This window comes from Emys orbicularis, chromosome 25 (genome assembly GCF_028017835.1).
Source record: "Emys orbicularis isolate rEmyOrb1 chromosome 25, rEmyOrb1.hap1, whole genome shotgun sequence".
Lineage (NCBI taxonomy): Eukaryota > Metazoa > Chordata > Testudines > Emydidae > Emys > Emys orbicularis.
The window spans coordinates 4,681,187-4,694,482 of NC_088707.1; the positions used below are offsets into that span (position 1 = coordinate 4,681,187).

At 53.2% G+C, this 13,296-nt stretch overlaps 1 protein-coding gene across 1 annotated transcript in view; it reads left to right on the forward strand.

The window, feature by feature from the left end:
• The first annotated feature begins 1,677 nt into the window (after window positions 1-1,677).
• SRCIN1 (SRC kinase signaling inhibitor 1) overlaps window positions 1,678-13,296 on the forward strand; it is a 157,306-nt gene continuing 145,687 nt past the window's right edge. Inside the window, exon 1 of the mRNA XM_065422641.1 lies at window positions 1,678-1,737. The gene's annotated coding sequence lies outside the window, so the exon portion shown is untranslated. The remainder of the gene's footprint in view (window positions 1,738-13,296) is intronic.

Below are 13,296 nucleotides of genomic sequence, written 5' to 3' on the forward strand. Positions count from 1 at the left end.
TCCAACTCGGGCATCTCCATGGTCCGTGCCTTCTGGGGCACCGCTGTGGAGATTCCCGGAGCATCACTGTCCTGCCAGTTCTCTGCTGCTTCGAAAGAGACCTGCTCAGCCTTGGGCTGATAGGGAAGCCAAGGGAGAGGCAGCTGGAGGATTTATTACAGAGCTTGTCCAGGCCTTGAGGGAGTGGGGGATTGTCTGGTATGTTTTGTGGCAGTGGCTTATTCGTAGTCTCCCCTCCGGGGATGTGGCAGTCGGGGCGTAGGATCGTGCTCATAGCCGGGAGTTTTACTCGCAATCCGGTTCTTCTTTTGCTCACCCCTGTACTCTGGTGTTAATAGTGGATCTGCAGCCACTTGGTCCCTGGGGCCTCTCTGTAAGGCAGGGCGTGTGGCCGTTTCATTAGCTTCTTGCAAAAGCAAGCGCTGACTTCCAGTGTGCATGTTTCTGGGCCATAACCACAGAGTCGGGGGTTCAGTGATTCCCCCATTCCCACTGCCAAAAAAAAAAGATCTGAGGCCAGATCCTCCACTGGTGTAAATCAGCGTAGCCTTGTTGATTTCAGTGGAGCCATAGCAGCTATGCCCGGTGAGGGTCTGGCCCCTCGTTTTTAAAGGTGTTTATTCTTCACCTATGGAGAGTTCTGTGTTTTCTAACCTTGCTCCCCCAATATATATGTGTGTACACATACACACCCCCCAAAGCGCTTGTGCGCAAGCACACACACACACACACACACCCCAAAGCGCTTGTGCGCAAGCACACACACACACACACCCCAAAGCGCTTGTGCGCAAGCACACACACACACACACACACAGGTGGAGTGGGCCATCTGGTCCAGCAACAAAGTTTTTCTGTAAGCCGGTGTTTTGGGTTTATTTTCCCTTCAGATCCTCCAGGCTTTGAATAAGAGGCACAGTGTGACTGGGGGTTATTGAAAAGCAGGAACTCCAATAGAAGTCATCTGGATCCAACCCTGTAGTAACTGCATAGGGAGCTCTGTCTCCAGGCTGGTACCTCTCCCTTCTGAGTACCAGAGAGCTCCATTTATAGTTTCCTGGCTTTCTTCCAAGGGCCTGGCTGTGTCTTCGGGCCCACTGCCTGCTTGGTGACTCCTTGCTGTGACTGTGTGAAGGGATCAAAGCAGGCCATTGACTCTCTGGCTGTTCATGTACCAGCAGAGCTCCTGAACCCTGGCTCATGTAGTGGTCCTCTGTCTGTAGCGTGCGTGTTTGTGTGCATGTGTGGGTGTTTTCCTATGGGAGGGAACAGTGCTTTCTGTGTGTGGACAGGAGGGAGCTGGCAGACGTGCGAGTCGTGTCTGTGTGACCAGTGGTAAATGGATCTCTCCACCCGGGCTCGGGCGTGTGAATGGTACCACGTATGTACGGTGTGTACGTGCATACGCATGCCGCGGTCCTTGCCCCCTCATTACGTGTAGTCGGTGATGAGCTGAGAGCATGAGACGCAATACTGTAAAACTACAGTCGTTCTCTCCTTCCCGTCATTCACTGATTTTATTTACGTATCGGATCCTTTCTCCTGCTGCTCTTGTGTTTTCTCTCCGTTTAGCCTGATTTATCCATTTATCCTCCACACCCCTCCATCCCTGGCAAACTTTGCCTTCTGGGTCGTGTTCATTCATGAATTTCCTCCTTTCCTGTCCTTAACCAGGGCTCCATCGAGTTGCAGGTGGAAAGAAGCCAGGACTCTGTTCCCTTTGTTTAAAGTCACCAGGTTAGTAAATGTCGGGGGGAGGAGGGCTGGCAGTGTCCCCCCCCGCCCCTCTTGTTGAATGTTTAATGTTTCACCTCCACCTCCCTCTCCCCACCCCCAAACTCTCAGCTGACTGTTGCAGAATCACTCAGTGCTAAACCCTTCCCTGGTCTCGGCTACACTCCGTGGGAAGCCTGAGGGCAGGTGCCCTGGAACAGTATTTTCAGATATTAAGGCCATGTGAAGCCAGCACCTGTTACTTGTTGATGTGGGGGGAAGAGCCTGGAATGTGGGATTTTATGGGGATAGGCCTTGATTTCTGTTCCACTAAAGCCACCGCGTCCCCCCTCCCGGGTGGAGGGGGCAAGTCGGTGGCGGGTCCCTGCTTGGAATGTCGTCTTGAGTTCTCCCAGCTATAATTGTCCCAAGGGCTGGTTCTGGTTGGCCCACCCTGTGGCCGATATTGCTGCTGCTGGATCTCCGTGTGGGGATCTTCTGGAGGAAGGCGGAGCGGATACAGAGAGAGAGAAACCTCTAGATCCAGTTGGCTTCATGTGAAGAGGCAGAATCCTTAGCCAAGTTGTGGCAATGTGCAGTGCAGGGAGCGTTTACAACAAAAATCAGAAGAAAGCGAAATTCACCAGAATCTGTTCAGCTGCAACCCCTGCTGGGTCTGTCAAAATAATAGATTGTATTTCTATGGCGTCTGTCGGCCTCCAACGTTCTGGGTGTTTTGCTTTGCAAAGAGACGGCTACAGCAAAAAGTTTGAACTTTTTTTTTTTTTATTTAAGTGAAAACTGCATTAGACTCTTGTCAATCAGGAGCAGGGACTAGGATTTTAAATAATAATAATGTCTCCAAATCCATCGCGTCGTGCTGCTGCGTCTGCCGGCAAAAGACATGCCTCGATCCCGCGGTGCTGCTGCGCTTTCTGCAATCTCTAACGGGGGGATCTCTGTGATCTCACCCTCTGAATGTTTGCAAAGGGGGGAGGTAAGATCTACAGCCCTCTTCACGCAGCTTCTTGTCCTTTGCCTCATTTCTCTTCAAGGGTAGATCCAGAAATGACACACACCAGCTATCGTTACGCAGTCATCGTTTGTTGTATTTATCTTAACTAAAGCCTTGGCTAAAATCCTGGCCCTATTGAAGTCCCCATGAGAGTTTTGCTGTTGACTTCGGTGGGGCCAGGGACTTCACCCCTTGCTTACTCAGGTGTTTTAGCCGCTTCTGTAGCTGCACTAGTGTCAATACTGGGTCTGTCTACACGGCAGTCAGAGATGCAGCAAGTGTCGACATACCTGAGCTCGCTTGGATGTAGCTAGCTCAAATAACAGTGAACCTGATTGTGACTGGTGGGGAAGGACTGGAGGTGCAACCAACAAAGCCAGCAAAATGCTGGGGGAGCCAAGCCTCCTTGCATGAAGATAGTGGGAGGAGAGTCCAACCCTTGGAGAGAGGTTGGAGAGGAGGCTGTGGGCTGGGGTCTTACCCTGTCCTGAGTCCTTGGTCGGGGGCATGGCATGTGAGCCACTGAATCCAGGCCTGGTGTCTAGGGCAGGCGTTGGCTTTGCTTCATACTTAGCGTGTGACCTTCTCAGGCAATTTCTCGTCTCAATTCCCCCCCATCCGTAAGACGGGGTGAATGTGACCTAGCCGCTGTGCTGGGGCTAGTTGTTTGGGGGCCTGTTGGAAATGTTGCAGTGCCTGGGCTTGGCCTGGGTCTGTGTGGGAGATGGAGAGCGGGGGTCGGTTTTTGCTTTGCGGCGCCATTGAAGAAAGAAAGGAAGGACCAAGTGCGCGGTTGCAGAAGCAATACTGGCCCCTAATCCACAGCTCTGCCCTCTGGATGGAACATCCAAGACAACAGGACAGTGGGATACTATTTAGTGTCGTCCGTGCAGACGGCTTGTTGACTTGTAACATAACCCGTTATCCTGACGTGTGAGTGGGGCTAGCCGGTTAGGAGAGCAGTGAATGACTGGTCCCGGTGTCCATGTCCGAATCTGGCTGGGGGCTGTGAACTCGGCTTTATCTTGCTTGTGGTCTCAGAATTGTACATGAAATTAAATGCCTGGTTCAGAAAGGTTAGCGTGCTTGATGCTCAGCTGGTGAGCAGGTTGCAAGCATGTTTCCTTGGGGCTGCATCTTGGAACCTGTGCACCTGGTGGTAGGAGCCTGTTGGTTTCTTGCAAGAGTCAATCCCAATTCGGACAGGCTTGTCCCGTGCCTTTCCAGGCATTAAAACTGGTCCAGTGTAGGTCTGCCACTCATCCCAGTGCTTCTGCTTTGGTCCCAGGTCCCAGAATTGCCACCCACAGCCACCAAATGTCATCGTATTGTCAAAATGCTCCATGTGCCCTGAAAACATGGCGGCCGTGCTGATGGGTTGTGGGGTTTTGAGTTTTAAGATGTGCTGGTCAATACTTAGGGTATGTAGAAAACAATCCAGTGAGAGACAAAAGGAAGGTTGATCTGGCGGTTAGGACATTGGACTGGGACCCAGAAGGGGTCCAGCTTCAGTTCCCGGCTGTGACGCTTCCCGGGAGTACCCTGAGTCAGGAGGCACCTCGCTGCCACCTGCCCTTGGCGTGGGGAAGTCTTGTCTGTGCTGGCTGTGTATCAGCTTCCCGGCTCCACCAGCCTTTGGCACCACAAGCACTGCCTGCCAGTCCTCTGCAGGCTTTCCTCACCATGTACTGGTCAGTGATAGGCACACGCCGACCTCCGAGTCCTCCAACCACCCCTCTGGAGCTCCCAGCCCCTGTTCCACTCTACACTCCCAGAGCTCTCAGACTCCCTACGCCCAAAGGCATCGTTCACCCCAGCTTGAAAGATGGAGCTCGGAATCTCCACTCCACTTAGCACCCAGCACTTGCATATATCTACCCAGTGATGACAGGAATACGTCTATCCTGCCATTCGGGCGATAGACGTTAAGAATATTGGAAACAAATAGCTCCAGACACAAAAACCGTAACGTGCTTTCTACCTCACAAGGCATTCCCCCACCTCCTGCAAGACCACTTATCCCAAGTCCCTTTCCCGGCATTTTCAGCCAAGTTGGCTGAGATCTCCCTTTCCTAAGACCAAGCCCGCTGGCAGCTTGTCTTCATGTGTGGAAGGGTGCCAGGGTGTCTTTCTGCACCTCCAGACATACCACACCAGACCTTTGATGCTCACCTGGAAAGAGGGTCGTTCCCTTCACGGATGTTTCTCTTGTCCTGTTCATACCCTTCGGAAGGCTCCACCAGCTCTTGGCTCAGAATGCTCCCAGACACCACGGTACCCAATGGTCCTCCAGGGAGAGAAGCATCTCCCAGCCCCTGCCTGGAGGTGTTTGTCTCAAGATTTTCTACCTTTATAGATTCATAGATTCATAGATTCTAGGACTGGAAGGGACCTCGAGAGGTCATCGAGTCCAGTCCCCTGCCCGCATGGCAGGACCAAATACTGTCTAGACCATCCCTGATAGACATTTATCTAACCTACTCTTAAATATCTCCAGAGATGGAGATTCCACAACCTCCCTAGGCAATTTATTCCAGTGTTTAACCACCCTGACAGTTAGGAACTTTTTCCTAATGTCCAACCTAGACCTCCCTTGCTGCAGTTTAAGCCCATTGCTTCTTGTTCTATCCTCAGAGGCTAAGGTGAACAAGTTTTCTCCCTCCTCCTTATGACACCCTTTTAGATACCTGAAAACTGCTATCATGTCCCCTCTCAGTCTTCTCTTTTCCAAACTAAACAAACCCAATTCTTTCAGTCTTCCTTCATAGGTCATGTTCTCAAGACCTTTAATCATTCTTGTTGCTCTTCTCTGGACCCTTTCCAATTTCTCCACATCTTTCTTGAAATGCGGTGCCCAAAACTGGACACAATACTCCAGCTGAGGCCTAACCAGAGCAGAGTAGAGCGGAAGAATGACTTCTCGTGTCTTGCTCACAACACACCTGTTAATACATCCCAGAATCATGTTTGCTTTTTTTGCAACAGCATCACACTGTTGACTCATTTAGCTTGTGGTCCACTATAACCCCTAGATCCCTTTCTGCCATACTCCTTCCTAGACAGTCTCTTCCCATTCTGTATGTGTGAAACTGATTTTTTCTTCCTAAGTGGAGCACTTTGCATTTGTCTTTGTTAAACTTCATCCTGTTTAACTCAGACCATTTCTCCAATTTGTCCAGATCATTTTGAATTATGACCCTGTCCTCCAAAGCAGTTGCAATCCCTCCCAGTTTGGTATCATCTGCAAACTTAATTTGAGTGACCTGCTGTTAGCTACAGACTTAGAGAACATGCTTTTTAGTATGTGTCCGTAAATCCTCCCATATTTTCCGTACATAGGTCTCGTGTGACGCAGACTTTCAGTAGAGACCATAAATGACCCCTGTACTCCTGCGCCCTGCGCCAGTTGGCATCCAGGGGTCCTTGGGTCGCACACACTTTGGGCAAGGCCATGAGGGCTGGATTTTCAGACGAACTCAGCCCCTAGCAGGTTCCTACTGTGAAATTTGGGCCAGTATTCAAATAGCTGGAGCTGATTATGGGTCTTTTGAAACATCCCCTCCCATAAGTCACTAGGCTTCAGTTCCCACCACCATTAAAGGGGAATAATCGTCCTTCTTTTCTCCCACCTGTGACGAGGTCAACGCAGCAGCCTGGAAAGGGTTAAGAAGCAACCACGGCCTATCACATGCATATATAAGGAGGAGAGGGGGTAATCAGGCAAACAGGGGAAGAATGTGTCCTTTGGCCCCAGGCTGAGGCAGGGAGGCCTCTGAGGATTGTGAGCAGCGGGACAATAAGCAACGCCCCAAAGAAAGGCCCTTAAGAGGATTTAGGTGCGGAGTTGATTTCCCTTCCCTGAAACCAGTCAACCGTCACCAGCCCTCTCCTGTCTATTTATACTCTGAGCTCCCTGGGGCACGGATCACGCCCACTGTGTCTGTGCTGCGCCCAGCACAACTAGGCCCTGAGCTCAGTTGGGGTCTCCAGGGGTACGGCTGCACTGCCAATCCCTCCCCTCCCCGCAGCGGCGAGTCCCAGAGCCGGGTCAACTGGCTCAGGCTCACGGAGCTCGTGCTACGGGGCTAAAAGTAGCCGTGTCGAGGTTCCCGTGCAGGCTGGAGCCCGGGCTGTGAAACTCAGCAAGGGGGGCGGGTCAGGCTGCAGCCCGAGCAGGAACATCTGCGTAGCTATTTGTAGCCCCATAACGCGAGCTGGAGTCAGTTGACCCAGGCTCTGAGACTCCCTGCTGCATTATTTTTTTTTCTCCAGTGTAGACATATCCTAGGGGTCTGTCTGCCTGGCACACTAAGGTTTGAGCCCAAGCCCCGTTTCCATCCACACACAAGTCAGGCTGACTCAGGTCAGCGAGCACTCAGGACAAGGGTCCTAGGACCCTGCTAGGGGGAGGCTCAAACCCAAGCCCTGCTGAGACTCGGCTCCAAGCCCTGTCATTTTGCAGTGTGGACGCAGGCCTGAGTCAGACGTTCTGCGCAGTGCAGCATGGACACATCAGTGTGGCTGTGAAACCCGGGTCCAGCAACTGTAAACCTGGGTTTACAAGCTTTAGAAACACGGAGCCCCCAAGCCCGGGTCCCCTAGACCTGGCTTTATAATGCAGTGTGGACACACCTTGCATATTACCGTAATACACCTAATAATAATAATCCAATCGACGCATTGGCTCAGTGTCTCTTCCCTTGGGCGTGACACGTCCCCGTGCTGTAACCCACCGTCCTGCCCAGAGGCTGGGCCAACCCTGCGTGCCCACCGGCTGCGTTGTGGACGCGAGGAGGCTGAACAAACCCACCCCACTTTCTCCAACCACCTGAGAAGCCAAATGAAAAACCCACCCGCCAAATGCGCGGTGGAAAACAAGTCGCTTTCCAACCAAGCCATGTGCTGACCAGCTCACAGCACCCTTGCTAAGAAGCCCTGTCAGCCTGTACTTCAAAGAGACAGGGGAAAAGACCTGCTATGTTTTTCTAACAGCCCTGCCGCAGGGCGTGTATCTGCCTCTTTCCAAAGAGCCTCATCAGCTGCTTACCTGGCCCCAGACCGCTGGCGGAGCAGATGCCTAGATCTGGCAGTCAGCAGCAGCTGGCAAGCTGAGAGTGCCCTGGGCTGGTCATGGGTGGCAAGTGCAGTGGAAAGGGAAGCCGGGGGCAAAAATTCCACTGCTTGCTTCCCTTCATCCCAGCAGCTCGTTAACAATTTCAATAATTAAAAGCCACCTGATTTGTGTGGCTTCGTCTCCCATTTAGGAGGCAGCCCCCTTGGCTAAATTCACTGTCTTTTTTTTATGGCGCTCATGTTGTTCTCGTCCAAGGCAGATCCTCCTTTTGGCCGGGATGAGTAATTGGCTAGAGCTGATTGCACCACGCTCAAATCCCAATCCAGGAGCCCGGGTGAAGGGCTCCGGTAGCTTCACAGCAGCATAGCTGATACCACTGGCAGCCCATGGTGCTTGCTAGGTGGCCCAGTCCTTCAGTGGAGGCCAGGGCCGGCTCCAGGGTTTTGGCCGCCCCAAGCAGCCAAAAAAAAAAAAAAAAGCCGCGATCGCGATCTGCGGCGGCAATTCAGTGGGAGGTCCTTCGCTCCGAGCGGGAGTGAGGGACCGTCCGCCGAATAGCTGGACGTGCCACCCCTCTCCGGAGCGGCCGCCCCAAGCACCTGCTTGCCAGGCTGATGCCTGGAGCCGGCCCTGGTGGAGGCTAATGTGAGCAGTGGTGTATGGGACGAGGTCTTACTCTGACCCCACTTGGCTGGTTGTGCTTGTGGATAATGATGAGATCTGTGTGAATGGCTAGGATGACCGTGTGGTGAAAGCATCTTAAGAGACCTTGGGTCAGTTCCCAGCTCTGCCACAGACACCCTGTGTAACCTTGGGTGAGTCACTTAATTGCTCTGTGCCTCAGTTTCCCCATCTGTACAGCACAGATCATAATAATCCTTCCTTCGTCTGTCTGGCCTGTCTCAGTACAGCGCCCGACATAATGGAGCTTCAGTCTCCATCTGAGCGTGTGGGCACTAACACAGCACAAATCGTATCAGCATCAGTCCCTCCTTTGCTGTGATGGCTACTAACCCTGGACAGTGGTTAGGCCGCTGGTGTACATGGCTTATCCTGCTGACTAGCATTGTCTCCTTGTTTCCTTCCACTCCCCTGTCTGTGTGTGTCCATCTCTTGTTGTATACCGACTGTAAGCTCCATAGGAAGGGACTGTCTTTTTGTTCTGTGTTTGTACAGCGCCAAGCGCGGGGCAGCCCTGCTCCAGGATTGGCACTTCTAGGCGCTATTGCAGGACAAATAATTGATTAATAGAGTCACAGACTTTAAGGCACAGACACCGACTTTCTCATTTCCCCAGGGGTGCTTGACGGAGAGGCTTCTGAAACGTTTACCCCTCCTATTACTTTCATAAGGGCCGGGGCATTAACCACGTTTTAACTCTGGGAATGTTCCCATTAAGGACTTTAGATTCCCAGTGCAGTTTCTTTAATTCCCTGCCCTCCGCGGTTGTGCAGCATGGCTGGGTACCCTTAAACCGCTGCCTCATTGGGACGCTGACCTGAGAGGGTCAGTGTCCACAGTCAGGGCCAGCCAGCCTCGTTGGGCACCTTCGACCGGTCTGCAGAACATGAAAGAGCAGGGGAGAGTTATGAGATTGTTTGGATGGCCTTCGGAGACTGCTGAGGATCGGCACTGGAAGGGTTAAAGTCGCACGCTGGAAGCCAGTGATTGAAGGCTAGGAAAGCAGGCCTTATGGCTGGAAGTTGAAGCTAGACAAATTCAGACTGGAAACAAGAGGCATTGGACATTGGAACGACTTGTGCCAGTGGGGCGGGGTGGGTTCTCCATCACTGGCCATTTTTAAATGAAGGTGGGCTGGTTTTCGAAGGGAGATGCTCTGGTTCAAACCGGAATGAATTCAGGGAAGTCCTCTGGTCTGTGTGTCGCAGGAGGTCAGGCTCTGTGATCAGGCCAGCTGGCCTTAGGAGCTAGGTTCTGGTCCCTAACTTGTTGTTTGACCCAAGGTAGCCAGCTGCCCGATGGGTCTCAGGTTCCCAGTGGACGGTGGAAAGCTTTGCTGAGTCCCGTTGGCAAAGTGTTTGGAGGCCCCGGGGTGGCTGGGCCTGGAGCTGTGCCAAGTAATGATGCTGAGGCCGTGGGACAGGAGTTCCCCTTTTCCCCAAGGTGCTGTGAGCATGTGTGGGGCCCGTCCTCCGGCCTGAACTGCTCAGGGATTCTGCCCCAGCCCTTTCCTTTCCCTGCGTGCACAGAAATGGGACATTAATGCAGCTGATCCCATCTAATCGCCCTCCCCCGGCGGGCGACCCAAGGAGGAATAATTCACAGCATCAACAGCTTCTTAATAACTCCGTGCTTCAAGTCAATTTCCAGAGCGCTCGTTTGCCTTTTAATTAAAATTACCATTTTCCCAACAAAGAAAAAAAAAATCAACAAACCAACAACAAGCCGGCCTAGCCTCCCTCCTCCTCTCCTTCCTGATGTGGTCTAAGCAAACTGTAGCGTCCCGCTGGGACCAACTCCTGTCGTCTGTCGTCCCTTCCCTCATTGCATTGCGGGCAGCCAGGCAGGCCTCGCCTCGCGTGTTACTAAAAGAAATGCAGTGACTCTAGGTGCATTGGGCCAGATCCCCAGCTGGTGTAAATCTGGAGTGATGGTTATTCACACCCAGCTCCAGTACGTTACATACAACAGTGGTTGAGCAGTGATGGCCAGCATCAATTTAAACTAGGACGGCCCAGTGGTTGGAGCACTAGCCTAGGGCTCGGGTGGACCTGGCTTCAAGTTCCTGGTTTGCCCCAGATGCCTTGCGTGACCTTGGGCAAGTCACTTAGCCCCGCTGTGCATTATTTCCCTATCTGCGGAATGGGGATAACAGCATTCAGCATTAGGCGGGGGGATGGCCTAGAAATCGTTTGGGAGAATAGGGGTTTCAGGATCCTGCTTTTCGCAGGCCTCTGTGGCCCATGTGTAATGCAGTCAAATAAAGCCGTGTCCTTTCAAAGGAAGAACTGGAGCTAAATTCTGCTCTGCTGTTTGTGTGAGTGAGGTGCCCCTCGGACTCCACCCGAGGCGTGTGTGTGCTTATCTGTCTGATCGGGGAAGAATGAATTTCCGGTGGTAAATTGCAATAGAATGCCAAGCTGGTCAGAGGAGGGGCGCCGCAGGATACAGGACAGCCAGCCCAAAGTACTGTAGAAATCTTGACTGGAGCCTCAGGTGTTGTTTTTAATTGGCTTCTCTAGACTCTTGGCTGTGACTCTAAGCATAACACAAACCCCACGCCGTCCCGGATCGTCCCCTGGGGAGTTCAGGGAGTGTGTCCTGGGGGTCACGCGCCTCTTTTAGGTGGAGGAAGAGGATAAATATAAATATATAGAGATATCCTATCTCCTAGAACTGGAAGGGAACTTGAAAGGTCATCGAGTCCAGCTCCCTGCCTTCACTAGCAGGACCAAGTACTGATTTTGCCCCAGATCCCTAAGTGGCCCCCTCAAGGATTGAACTCACAACCCTGGGTTTAACAGGCCAATGCTCAAACCACTGAGCTATCCCTCCTCCCCAGGAGGATGAGAGCTTGTGGTGAGGTTAGCCCTGGGACTGGCCGAGTAGAAGTTAGCCATTGGATGAAGTGGCTGAACTGGGGTCAGCGGAGGTGTGGCCACACGACCGACAGCCAGAGGACTGGGCGTTGGCGCTGGACCACCGGCAGACTAGAAGAGTGGTGAGCTTGCTCTTTTCCAGCTGGCTGCGCCGTGACTGTCACCTTTCCGGCAACCTCGGGGAGGGTCTCTTTCCTTATAAGCGCCTCTCCAAAGCAGAGAGAGACGGTGTTGCTGGATCACATCCAGAACCTGGGGCTGGGGCGGGTTCCAGATTCCTGTGGCCGGACATGACGGGAAACGCCAAGGCAGCCGGTTCCGAAGCTCGCTGTGACCAGACCCCAGGTGAGCATGGAGGGGTGACCGGAACGGCGCAGGTGGGGGCTCCATGAGGGATTAGAACTCAGAACTGCGAGTGGCTGTGAGACGCTCCCCTTCTGACCTGCTCGTGTTTCACACCTGCTTTGCACTGCTGTCCATGGTTACACGAGGTGCAGGACGATGGGGAATCAGGCCTTCCACGTTGTGGGTTAGATTCCCAAGGGCTTTTCCCACTTCACGTACAGTGTATCTTTCACCACGGCCATGCTTTTGGCATGGGTGTAGTTTGAGGGGGGGGGGAGCCAGAAGGGGGATGCGGGGTATTACCCCCAACTGCAAGCCTCGGGCAGGTGTGGAATTTGCCCCCCGATGTGCAGCCCCACTGGCTTGACTGGAGCTGCTCCCCCAAAATATAGAAGTCAAACTACACCTATGGATTTTGGGCACGCTGCCTACTCCCAGACCCCTGGTCTGTAACACTAGAGCTGACTGTAGGCTGGATTGAAAGGATCTCTCCTCCTCTCCCCAACTCCCCTAGCCTGCTTAGCGGCCCCTCTTCCATAGACTGCTCTTTGCGCTTTCAGCTGGACAGCTCGGGCGTTCACCGGCTGACGCCTGGCGACCTGTGCTCTGTGCTGCTCATCCTGCTGACACATTGTCTAGGCAGCTTCAGGCCACGTCCAGGATCCGTTTCCTCTAATGAGAGATATGTAGGGCCCTTGCCACTCCGGTGAAGGGGAGTCAGAGCGAACCAGCCGGGTGGGGGTTGCATTCCAGGCAGGCTAAGCAGGCCCAGCGTTTGCACCGCCTGGGCAGAGATCGAAGCGGGCGGTGCTTTTCCTCTCCCCCCTCCCTGCCAGGGAAGGAGCACTGGCCGTGAGCACGGCACGTGTCCCACCTGTGTCTTCTAAGTGACAAAGCAGCTAAGCGTTCTGGCACCCAAATGCGTCCCGAGGTTGTGACAGCGCTCGTCCGCTCGAGGTCGTTTCGCTCTCCTGGTTGCTGACATCACCTAGGGCATCTGACAGGCCGGTCGGGCCGTGGGCATCGCAGGCGCTGAGAGGTGATGCAGGGAGAGGGCTGGGTTGTTGTTTATCAAAAGGGAGACCAGACTTACAGGGGGGAGGAAAGGATGCTCTCTTTGGAGGAATTTGAGTTTTCATTTGAGCTTAGAAAGCAGCCGTGCTTCCTTCAGTTCTAGATTGTGCTGGTTTTAGGGGGTTCCCCTGGATGTGCCGGTCTCCTTGCCACATGGCCCTAGCTAGGAATTTGCTAGTACCCAGGGTCCCCCAGCCCTGGATTATCTGAGGTAGGGAAGTATCGTTACTCTCACTTTACTGATGGGGAACTAAGGCGCAACGAGGGACTTGCCCCGTGCCACATGGGAAGTCCATGGCAGAGCTGGGAAATGGAACCCCGTTTTCCTGAGCCCCAGGCCGGGGCTTTAACCACAAGGCCACTGGTGCAGTCGAGCATGTGTGGACAAGAAGGGGGCAAAAAAAAATAAAAAAAATAAAACCAGACATTAGGGCTGGGAAATGCATCTCTAAATGCGTGTTACTCAGAGTGCTGGGGTAACCCGCAGCGGGGGGGGGGGGGGGGGGGCTGCATCT